Source organism: Ailuropoda melanoleuca, chromosome 16, assembly GCF_002007445.2.
Source record: "Ailuropoda melanoleuca isolate Jingjing chromosome 16, ASM200744v2, whole genome shotgun sequence".
In the NCBI taxonomy this organism is placed as follows: Eukaryota; Metazoa; Chordata; class Mammalia; order Carnivora; family Ursidae; genus Ailuropoda; species Ailuropoda melanoleuca.
In genome coordinates, this window is record NC_048233.1 from 84,212,460 (window position 1) to 84,223,876 (window position 11,417).

Below are 11,417 nucleotides of genomic sequence, written 5' to 3' on the forward strand. Positions count from 1 at the left end.
CTGGAATGAGACTGACCACAAGGTTCTTTCCAGCACCCTTGCAGCCCTGCAGCCCTGCCCAGATCCTGTTTCTGAGCTGTTTTTGGATCTGGGGCCACAGTAGCGGCCCAGGCGCTATTCAAGGACCAAGCTGAGCCGAATCAGCAGGAAAAGCTGTTCTCCAAGGCAGAGGCCCACAGACCCAGCGTTCCCTCCCGTGGGGCTCCTCTCTCCCAGCCCTCCCAAAGCCACCTGGGCCTCCGGACCACCCACCCCAGGTGACACACGTGGATGAGGGGCCCTCACTGCTGACACAACCCCCCCCCCCCNCCCCCCCGCCCCCACCGCAGCCTGTCCAGTCCAGGGACTCCCAGAAGCCCCAGCGTTTGTTTACTAGAACAGTCACGTGAGGTGCCGCGTGACTCCCGAGGACTGAGTCACACCGGAAGATCTGATGGGGCGCCGGGGTCGGAGCGGGGTCAACCTGTGGACAGTCTCTCTTGGCCCAGCGGCCCCCCCGGGGGGGGGGAATGAAGGGAGGGGCTCCCAGGCCGGCTTCTCCCCTTCCCAGGGTCTCTGCCCCGGCCTCACAGACTGGGACACACAGGGAGTTCCAGGAAGGGAAGGGGCGTCTAGGACAGAAAGCGGGTCTAGAAGGAGCAACCTGGGGTCATCAGACCGCGCCTCTCAGCTGGGCTTCTGGACCGATGGGGGCTGGGTCGTCAAGAGTGACAGAGGGAGAAGCGTGTCGCAGGTTTGGAGAGAGGATGGGGCAGCATCCTGGGAGGAGCACTGGAGGAAAGACCCAAGATTCTGTGCCCAAGAGGTGGAGCCTGGGGAACGTGGGCTTTCAGAAAGGTGCTCTGACTTTCTGTCCTCCCACCCACTGCACAACAGCCTTCAGGCCCCTGCTGTACCTTAGTTGGAGCTGGCGTCTCCCACATGGTCCTGCGCCCCACTCTGCCCCCTTCCCATACTCGCACCAGGCCAGCGGCCTTCCCTGCACCCAACTCCGTACCGCCTACCATCAAGCCCTTTCTCATCCCAGCCAGTGCCCTCTCCGGCCCCCTTCTCATTTCCGCTCTGCGCACATTCCCCGCCAGTTCGCCTGCGCTCTCACTCCTGCGTGCCTTTCCACCTGCTGTTCCCCGCCCCCAGACTCTGACTTCCGGAGCCCCCCCACCCGTACCCAGCCCCAGTGCAGCCCCTTTGGGAAAAGCTTCTCTGGGACCGTCTACCAGCTCCACTCTCGGCCCCACTTCCTTTCCGGCCTCCCCAAGACGGAACCACAGCGTGTGCGAACACCCCTGGCACAGGGCCTGGCACTGGCGTTGAAAGGGCTTTAGGGCTGGGAACCGCAGGAGGCTGGGAGCTGAGCGGGGCAGCTCACTCGGCCACTGTGGGAATCGGGTGTTAAGGGACCCACGGGGTGGGGTGGGGTAGGGGGAGGCGTCGGAGGAAAGGAGGGGTGTGGTGCGCGAGGGCTCCGCTCTCCCCCACCCTGGGGCTGGGGTGGGGTCCGGAACTGCGAATGCGCTCCGGTTCTCCCCGCTCCGTCCCCCTCTCCCCGCCTCCTTCCTCCCCTCCTCCCCCAGCCGCAGGGCCGCGGGGGCCGCGAGCTGAGCTCACTGGGCGGTGACGTGCGAGCTCCCATTACTTGCACCGCGTCGCCTGCCAGGGACGCTCGCAGCCGCGTCAGCTCTGGCCGCCCTCGCTACGCCGCCCCCGAGCCCGAGCGGCCTTCCGGGTGCGGGGGCCACGCAGCCCAGAGTGCGGGAGTGCGTAGACGAAGCCGGCGCTGAGCGGCCCAGGTTTCCAAGAGGTTTAAGAAGGCGGTCTATCGCCCGCCCCAGGTCTTTCTGAGTTAGCCTCACACCGCCCTGCGATGGAAGGCTCTCCTGGGCCCTCAGCACTCCCTAAGAGGGGACCCCGTGCCAATGGCCATCCAGCAGCTCCTTGGTTCTGCCCACTACTGAGGAGCTCACTGCCCATTACTGCCATGAAAGTTAACACTCCCTTATTCATTCACTAAACAAATGTTTGCGGAGCTCCTACTATGTAGCAGAGACTGGGCCCTGCTTTAGGTAATGACGATTTTGCCATGACGAAACCACGTCCCAAGCCTCTTGGTTGATGTTCTAGGATTTTTTTTCTTTTCTTTTTTTTTTTTTTTCTTTTTGAGCGAATGGATCCCTTTTCTCTGGAAGCCTTCGCACCTCTGACTGCTGAGTTAGGCCCTAAATCGGAGAGGGTGGGGCCTCTTTCGGTTTGAACTTGACCAAAGTATTTAGAGGTGACTAATACACCAACGCCTAGTGAAAGGTGACTTCTGGGCTTTGAAAACCTCCCCAGCTACCACCTCTCTTCTCTGCAAGCAGGTGGGGGGGGGGGAAGCTGGCTCCCCCGAGGCCGGGTTGGTCCAGGTGAAATCTGGCTCCTGCCCAGTGGTGCAGCCCCTGGAGCTGGCATCAGGGACAGAGCACGTGTGGTACAAGAAGCCAGGGCTTCAGAAGCTGCCTGTCTCTAAGATTAAGCCCAGGGGTCAAAAGCCTGGCGTCCCCACCCACAAAGGACGTGGGCATATGTTTCAACACAGAAGGTGGTTGGAGTCTGTGGGGAGGGACAGCTGCACATTTCAGTCTTAAGCCAGGGCAGATGGCCTGTTCCTGGGAGACTTCCTGTGGGGGTTGGGGAAGGAACCTCCCTCTCCTTGCCTGGGGAGCAGCCCACCTCCCAGAGGGAAATAACTGTGGCCCTAACCTCCTGTGTCCACCCTTGTCTTTCCTTCTGTCTAGAATTCCCCCCTCTCTTCTCAAAGCTGGTTCATTCTCATCCTCCACATCTTTGCTCAGTTGTCACCTTCCTTGTCCACCCTGTCTAAAGTTGGTCCCCTCCTCCGGTTCCCTTACCCCTCCCCCTTACTCTCCTCGGAACACTTACACTGCAGCTGTTCACTGGGGTCATCGCCTGACTCCCCCACTAGAAGGAACATAAGCTCCAAGAAAGTTTGGCCTTGCCTTTCTCTTGCCTTACTTTCACTAGCTGTGACTTGCATGGAATGGAGGGCTTCTGTTGAATGAATGAAGTTCTCTCCCAGGATTAAAGAATTGAAAGCTAGAAGTCAGGACAACTAGGTCCAGCTCTGCTACTAATTTTTTTTTTTTTTTTTAATCTCTTGGGGCACCTTGGGTGGCTCAGTTGGTTAAGCGCCTGCCTTTGGTTCAGGTCATGATCCCGGGGTTGGTCCTGGGATCAGATTGAGCCCCCCCCCCCGGGGGGGGGGCAGCCTCCCTGCTCAGCTGGGAGCCTGCGTCTCCCTCTTCTTCTGCTCCTTCCCCCCTTCCCCCACCCTGCTGCTTGTTCTCTTTCTTTCTTAAATAAATAAAATATTTTTTTTAAAAATGTATTTCTCTATATCCACCTTTTTACACAAAGAACTGGAGTCAGCTTTTTAAACATACAGTGAGATTGAACGAGCTAGCTAGCTAGTTCAAAGCTCGAGCAGGCTTATAAGCCTGGGGAAAAGGTATCAAGTCCTGAATCACCACCAAAGTTGTCCCTCAGTTGTGGCTTTGAGCTCCTGGGAGCCTTACAAAAAGGAACAAAATTTGTTGCGTGATTTGTCTTGTCCGTAAGGAAAAAGTGTCCCAATTCCTCAGGGAAAGTAAACTTTTTGCTGGCACTGAATATATAAGAACTTTCTCACACAGGCCTTCGTATAGGGATGTGGTAGTTGTACATAGCGCTTTCCCAACCGAAGGCCTTGTTCGCAGAGCCTTGCGGCGTCCACAGGGAGCAGGGTAACCAGGAGCTCCGCACGGGCTGCTCTGCAGGGCCCAGGAAGGAGTTCGGGGCTCTGACTAGACCCAGGGCTGCGGCTTGGAAGTAAAGACTTCCCTTCAGAGCAGTGTGGTTTCCAGCTTTTTGGTTTACATGACTCACAATTTTATTATTTACTTATTTCATTTTTTTACTAACAATTTTATTTTTAATTGGATATTTTCAATACCATCTATAAAATAGTCTTGTGAAAGAAAGAAAGAAAAAGAAAGAAAGAAAGAAAGGAACCCAAATTGGATTCCAGCCTTTAGATCTAATCAGCTGTTTACAAGAAACGCAGAGCAAACCGAAGAATATGTTATACCACAGGGATGTGATCAGCAAAATCTACAGTGTGGAAAATTCCAAGGGCAAACCCAGATTCAGCAAATAACTTACAGGGGAAAAAAAGTGGGAGTGAAACCTACAGAGTTCAAGAGAGTCTTAAAAGACATATAATCAAAGCATGTGTGGACTCATTGTATAAATCTTGACTAAACAATCCAACTGCAAAAAAATTTGAAACTGTATATTTGAAGATTAAAGAAGTATTGTTAACTTTTTTAGTGTGAAAATGCTAATGTGATTATGTTTAAAAAAATTTTTTTACAAATGGAGTTATATGATGTCTGTGATTTGCTTTAGAATAATTCAGGACAGGGAGGTATTGGGGGATTGGGAAACAAAAGTGGTCAGGGGTTAGTAATTGTTGAAGGGTAATGAGGGTAATCTGGGGACTCATTAAATTATTCTTATTACTTTTTTATATGCTTGAAATTTTCCATAACTGGGGTGCCTAGCTAACTCGGTTAGTAGAGCATGCGACTCTTAATCCTGGGGTCATAAGTTTAAGCCCCATGTTGGGCAAAGAGTTTACTTAAAAAATAAAAAAATAATATTCTTGAAATTTTCCGTAATATATTGACATAAGGTTAGTCAACTTTCCCCAATTAGCCAACGTTTCCCAAGTGAGAACGTTGCAATAAAATAGCTAGCATCCACTATCACCATCATTTCATTAGAAAAAGGATTTTATAACACCGAAAATGCAGGAAGGGCTTAATCTCCGAAAAAAGGCCAGTCTTAAAACAGATTGGATTTTACTTTCTGGAAAAATCATAGCAGACACTACCATGGACTGGTACTGGTCTGTGGGCCCCAGCTTCAAACAGTCCTTACCAAACCTCATGTTTTTTGAAGGTTGGGATCAAAGCTAGTGGACAGGCCATACGTGCTCTGTGACTCAGGAAGGCTGTCACTTGTCTCCTCTAGGCCAATTTTTCTCTCAAAGATTCAATGTTTAACCTAGAAAGGCCTCAAAGATCTGGTGTAACCCCTTAATTTATAGATGAGAAAACTAAGGCCAAGAGAGGAAAAGTGACTTTCTGGAGATAACACTGTGGGACTCAATGGCAGGACCTAGAGTAGAACCCAGGCTTGTGACTCCTAGTCCAGGGTTTGCTCACTCCACCCAATATTCTACCTACTCTGAATCGGCCTGTGTTTTATCTTTGTTTCAGTTGGTACCTGGAAAGATAGCTGCATGGACTTGCTGCCAGACCACCAGGCTTTAAATCTCGACCTCGCCACTTGCTGGCTGTGTGACCTTGGGGGCCTCAGTTTCCTTATCTGTAAAATGGGTAGGTGCTATAATAATGATATTCACCTTCTAAGGTCGTTGTGAAGATTGAGCTAATGCATGTGCGGTGCCTGCCACATAGAAAGTGCTGGGTGTGGGGCAGTTGCCTGTGTTTTTACCTCCTACAAGGATCATGAGTTCCACAGATTTTATGTGGAAAGCGGGCAGCCCTTTCACTTAGGATCATGGAATGTCAAAGCTAGAAAGGGCCTCTCGAGATCATCTACAGCAGAAACCTTTTACAGAAAGAGAAAATGAGTCCCTGGGGTCTGTGCAAACTGCTGATCGTTCCAGAAGGTGCTTGGTGACAGAAGAAATAGGTTCCTGAGCTGCCTTTGGGTCCTGAGGTTCTGGGCTTTGCTAAACAATTCTGTGGGGCCCCCAGCTCTACCTCAGAGGGTCATTCCACACTAAGCTGATGTCAATACTGGTCAATTAAAGACACAAGGGGAAAAAAAGACACAAGGTGACTGTCCCGAGCTTTATAGTTTACAATGAGCGTTTGCAAACTTGTTCCAGTGGGAGCCTCACTCCAGCTCTAGAAGCAGTGAGTCCTGGAGCGAATACCCCGTTTCAGGAAGAGAAACCAAGGCCCCCAGGGGTGGATCAGTAAGCAAGGCCACAGGTAGAGGTTCAAAAATTCCTTGACTACTCTGGAAGATGGGGGAGTTCCTGTTCAAAAGAAGGTTAAGTCAGTATAAAATGGCTGACAGCCCCTCCGCCTTTGGAAAAGTACTTCAGCTACAAAGTCAACTAACTCCAAGGAGGCTAGAAAGGAAATTGGTTGCTATGGCAACATCATTGGCGGCCTATTTTCCTCTTCCTCAGGTTCAAAATAACAGCTTCCAGCAGATTCCGGGTGGGGGGCGGGGGGAATCTAACTCCAGCCCAGCAACTGCACTTGGCCAATCTCCTGCCAGATTCGGTGGCAAGAGGAAGGTGGCAGCCAATGAAGAGGCCTGGAGCTTGCGTCATCATCCTGGAGCCAGGTTGGAATAACCAGAAGCAGGAGCACTCGACCGTTTCCATGGTGACCTCCCTTAGCAACCTGACTGGGCCTATTTATGAGCACTGGAAAATTCCATCGGGCTGAGGCCTGATTTTGTTACCTTCTCAGCCTCCTTCCTGTTCCAAGGCAGGAATGAAGTCACTGCGGATGTTTAACCCTTTCCCGAGATGAGCCCGGTGCCAGTCCGACCCGAGGGCCTGGGAGGGGGACGGCGTGCCACGCACTGTGCTTAGTGCTGCAGGGGAGGGAAGTTGCTGGTCATAGTGACAGCCACCATTTATAGGGTACATCATTTGGGCCAGGCACTGTATTAAGCTGCTGACAACCTCACAACCGTGACAACGGGGAGCTACACAGACGGTTCCTAGTTCACTGAGGAAAAAAACATGATTCAGAGAGGTTAAGTAACTTGGCAGTGTCACAGAGCACAGGCAGCACTGGAGGAACAAGGCTCCGACCAAGTGTGTGGGACTCTTAGCGCCACTCTCTTCATGACTCCTCTGTATAATGCTTGCGGCGGGGCAGGCAGGACCCGACGGGGTGGAGGACGGGAGGGAGATAGCCATGGTCTTCAGGGGAGATTCCCAAGGAGGGCGACGTTTAGGTTGCGTGAAAGAACAGGGAGGAATACCTGCTGGTTCTAGGACACTACAGTTGCCAGGTTGGAGTTGAGGGGCTGGTGGGCGAGTCCAGCCTACACACATTCCTGCCTGACTTCTGCTGGGGCAGTGCTGCTTTGGGGGGGGTGGAGCAGATCTGGGGAACCAGTGGCTGGAAAGTGGAGTCGCCTGGACCAGCCCAAGCCAGAGGCCACACAGGACCGGCTGCGTGGATGGCGCATAAGCCACGCACAGAGCTGCTCTCAGCTGAGATAGGGCTCTAGGCAGACTGGGACTCTGCAATGCTAAACAATAAATACGCCATAGCTTAAGGGAACAGCAGATGAGTCACTGGAGGAAGGGTGTGATCGCAGGAGTGCTGCTGAGGTCACTGGACCACAAGGGCGACACGACAGACTGACCATTCAGCAGGGAAGGCCTCCTGCAGGAGGAAAGGGGCCTGCCTAGCTCCAGAAGTTGGGGGGGAGTCTCTGACTGGCAGGGAGAACGGGCATGTCCTTGTGGGAGAGGTGGCAGATGTCCACAAACTAGGGGTGATGGTAGTAAATAGGGCTGGAAGTAGGGACACAGAAAGGACACGACTGATTGAGTGTTATGGCCCAGGTTCAGGGTGGGGCAGTAGGTGATAAAGATCCAGGATGAGGAAGGGTGACCCTTTGTAACCTCTCTACAGCCTCTGTCCACACCTTGGACCTCAGTGGTCTTTGCCTAAGCAGAACAGTCATGGAAATTTCCACCTAGGTCCTTTTCTCAAAGCTGTTCTCAGGTCCACCTTCTTCCCAGGCCCTGCTGTGTCCACAGTTCTCTTGCTCCTGTAGGCTGTGACTGAGGGGCCTGGGGCAGCCCGAGAGACTTGGTGACAGCCAAAGAAGATTCGTGTGGCATGAACTTGTCCGAATGCCCGGCACAGGGGATCAGGCTGTCCCCACACTGACGGGCCCGGAGGCCCCAGGGAGGGAGAGTGACGGCTTCCGCCATCACTGCAGCATTCTTGAGCTGGGGCAGCTCCACGTGGGTGTCTCTCCCCCACAGTACAGGGTAGCAGTGCTGAAACAGGCCCTGAGTATTGGGGGTACCCCACTTCTGCTCCTGAGGAATTATCTGGATGCTCTATTTTCTTTGGGGGGGGTGTCGCATTTTGTATATTTCTAGAAGCTCCGAAGTGGAAGAGTGACTTCTGTGGAGAGGGTGGGGCTGGGAAGACACTGGAAGTTCACTCTTCCCTCTCCCCCAGCTTCCCCACACTGGGCTTCCAGCTCCACCCCAGCGGGGAATGCAGGGACCAGACCAGACAGAATGGAGCCACCTTCCTCTGCAGCTGGGGAGGGACTGTCCCTCAAGGAGGCTGGCGCAGACCTGTCTCTCCCCTGTCTGTGCGTGAGGGAGCCCTTGGCTCCTTGGGCCCCACTTTCAGGCTCTAGAAGTGGCACCTCACCCTCCCTGCCAGCCCGGCTGTCAACCCCGGAGTACCCTGACCTTCAGAGGAGCAAGAGGAACATAACACCCATCAGTATCCAGGAAAATATAGGCTGTGTTGTGGCAGGGTCACTATGAGGTGGTGACATGAGATGACTGGGATATGCTGGTCAGAGGGGCCCTTCCCGAGGAGTGATGTCTAGGCAGGGTGACGAGAATGAGTGTCCTCTGAAGAATTGAGGAGGTACCTGCCAAACAGAGGTGTCATCGACAGGAAAGAACATGAGTCTGGAAAGGGCCAGAGGAGCTGAGGAGCCAGAGAGGAGGACAGCAGAGTGGGGAGCCCAGAGAGCCTGAGGCCGACTTCTCTGTCTTCTTTGTCTTGTCCCGTGGCCACCACCCACCCCCATCCAGGCCTCCATGACCTCTGACTTGGGCTCTGACAAGGGACTCCACGGCTCTCCCATGTGCCATCTCTCCCAGCTCAGCCACCTTGTAAACAGCAGCCCCACACTACTTTCCACGCCAGGGCCTCTCCCAGTTCAGAGAGGCCCAAAGAGCAGAGCCCAAACCTCTCCTCCAGGTAATTGAAGCCGTGCCAGCCCTTACTCCAGTCTCCCCTTCATGCCTCCCCTGCTTTCTAGTGAGTTCCCATCACCTAATGAGCTTTAAGGTCTATTCCGCCTCGATCACGGGATGGCTCTCTTGCCACATTAGCCCCGGAGAAGGACCTGTAATGCCACAGGCTTCTGTGTTACCTGGCCTGTGTTGAAATATACACCTTGGGAGAAGTTACTGGAACTGGGTGACCTGGGTGACCTCTGCCTCCTGGTTCCACAAAACTTGTCTGCATGGGAGGTGGGTCACAGCTGTGTGGAGGGTGGCTGGCACACTCGGCGTGCGTGGGTATGGGCAGAAGGTGTGAAATGTTTAATAAGCATCACGCTGGGTATGCGGTGCTAACGCAAACATCCGCCAGGGTCCTCAAGCGGGTGACTGAACAGATCAGGGATCCAAGAACGTGGACAGACTCATGGTTCCTTCAGGCTGTTTCTGAAGGTCCACTGGGCAGGCCCCGGAGGCTGAGTAAGCAGGGGCCCCTGCACAGGGGAGGCCTGACTGACGATGAGGGGATGAGGGATGAGGCCCCAGCCTTCAGCAGCTGCTCCCCTCGCCCTGGGGGCTGAGTGTTCAGCTGGAGAGACGGTAGGCAGCCTCCGAGTTTCTCCATGGATCAGTCTGTCTGGAAGTTCTCCGGAGAGGCAAGTGGGTCCCGGTGTCTTACTGCTGCCCACAGTTGCCCTGCGCCCTGATGGGCAGTCTCATCTCTGTCAAATCCAGACGCCTTCTGTCCCTCTCACAGCACGTCACGTTGTGTCTAATTACTGCCTCCTTCCTTCCTAGCACCCTTCCCTTCAGGACTCAAGCAGCACAGCAAACGACTGAAAACCTCACAGGATGACCGAGCTGCTTTTTCACAAGTGACTCTGGCCAGGAGGACATTCCAGGTCGGGGAGCCCTTTGTCCTTCACAGCCCCTCTAGTGCTCCGTGGTCAGTCAGTCACACTGCCCTTGCTGAGCCTGGGCCACACATGCCCCTTCCCTATTCTGCGTGGGGTCTTAACTCCAGAAGAGATGCTTTTCCCACGTAATCACTTAGCTGTTATTCGACAGACACACCTAGATCTTCTATTGTGGGCCAGGCACGAGCGCTGGCGACAGAGTCATCCTAGGCCTCAGTTTGCTCATCGGTCTCAGGGAGAGCAGCTGCACCTCCCTCACAGGGAACGGGGGTGAGAACTGAAAGGAGATTATGCACGGAAAGTCGATCTCAAGAAAAGTCACAGGAAACGAGGCCGTGTGCTGTATTTACTGTCCTGCGGACGCATCCGGGGACCACGGAGGGGCCGAGGAAAGCACAGCAGACTGTTCTCTGCTGGGGAGAGGAGGCCTGTAGAAAGTCTCCACTGAAGACTAATTGGGGCAAGAGGAGTGGCCAGAGGGAGGAGGACAGCCTGGGGAAAGAAGGTCTAGAAAGGCTGGGGGGAAGCCTGTGAGGGGCCTCGCCGAGCTCTGAAGTTGGGGAGATGGAGCAGAAGCAGCTCCCCTAGAGAGCCATGTTCTGTCCTTTGTTGTCACTCTGTCCTCTAACGGCCCGTGGTGCTACAGCTGGGCTGCCATTGCCACCCTTCCAGCAAGATCCCCAAACAGGCAGCAGGGCCCAGCGCCAAGGACATTATGTGGTGAATAAACTAAAGAAGGGAACTAGCAGCAGGGAGCTCATGGGCTGGGGGTGGGGGAACCCTTCTTCCAAGATACTTTCTCCTTTGTTACCCCCAGAAAGAGTAAGGGAAACATTCTCCTGTTGTCTTCCTGAGAGAAGCATCCATTTTCTCACTGTACGTTCCTCTAAGATGCAGAGGCTTCCCTTCCCTGTGAGACACAATCCTCTTTCTGGGGAAGGCCAATGACATGGCGGCCTGTAGTCTTGCTAACTTGTTTTTGCTGGAATTGCCCTCAGCTCTCTGTAAGGTAATAGTGTGTCTGGTGGGTGTCAGGGGTTGTTTTCAGACCTCCACCGTACGTTTTTAGCTGTTCAAAATCCCTTAGAGGAGCGCCTGGGTAGCGCAGTCTTTAAGCGTCTGCCTTCAGCTCAGGGCGTGATCCCACCGTTCTGGGATCGAGTCCCACATCGGGCTCGAGTCCCACATCGGGCTCCTCTACTGGGAGCCTGCTTCTTCCTCTCCCACTCCCCTGCTGTGTTCCCTCTCTCACTGGCTGTCTGTCTGTCACATAAATAAAAATAAAATAAAATCTTTAAAAAAAAATCCCCTAGAAAACAATGATCTCTCTTCCCTATGATGGAATCCTGAGCTGCTGCGTCACCTTTGTGGGATTTTCCTGCTGCTGCAGCTGGCCACTGTGCAAAGACAGG

The 11,417-nt window shown here is 53.7% G+C and overlaps 1 long non-coding RNA gene across 4 annotated transcripts; it reads left to right on the plus strand.

Annotated features, from left to right (window-relative positions):
* The first annotated feature begins 357 nt into the window (after positions 1 to 357).
* Positions 358 to 11,213, plus strand: LOC117796642. 4 transcript variants are annotated; one of them, XR_004621203.1, is made up of 4 exons: positions 358 to 837; positions 5,319 to 5,438; positions 6,266 to 9,065; positions 9,887 to 11,213. It is a non-coding gene; the product is annotated as an uncharacterized LOC117796642 (long non-coding RNA). The 4 variants fall into 4 exon arrangements; XR_004621204.1 differs by having other exon boundaries at positions 6,358 to 9,065; XR_004621206.1 differs by having other exon boundaries at positions 364 to 837; positions 6,266 to 6,467.
* Positions 11,214 to 11,417: the final 204 nt, after the last annotated feature.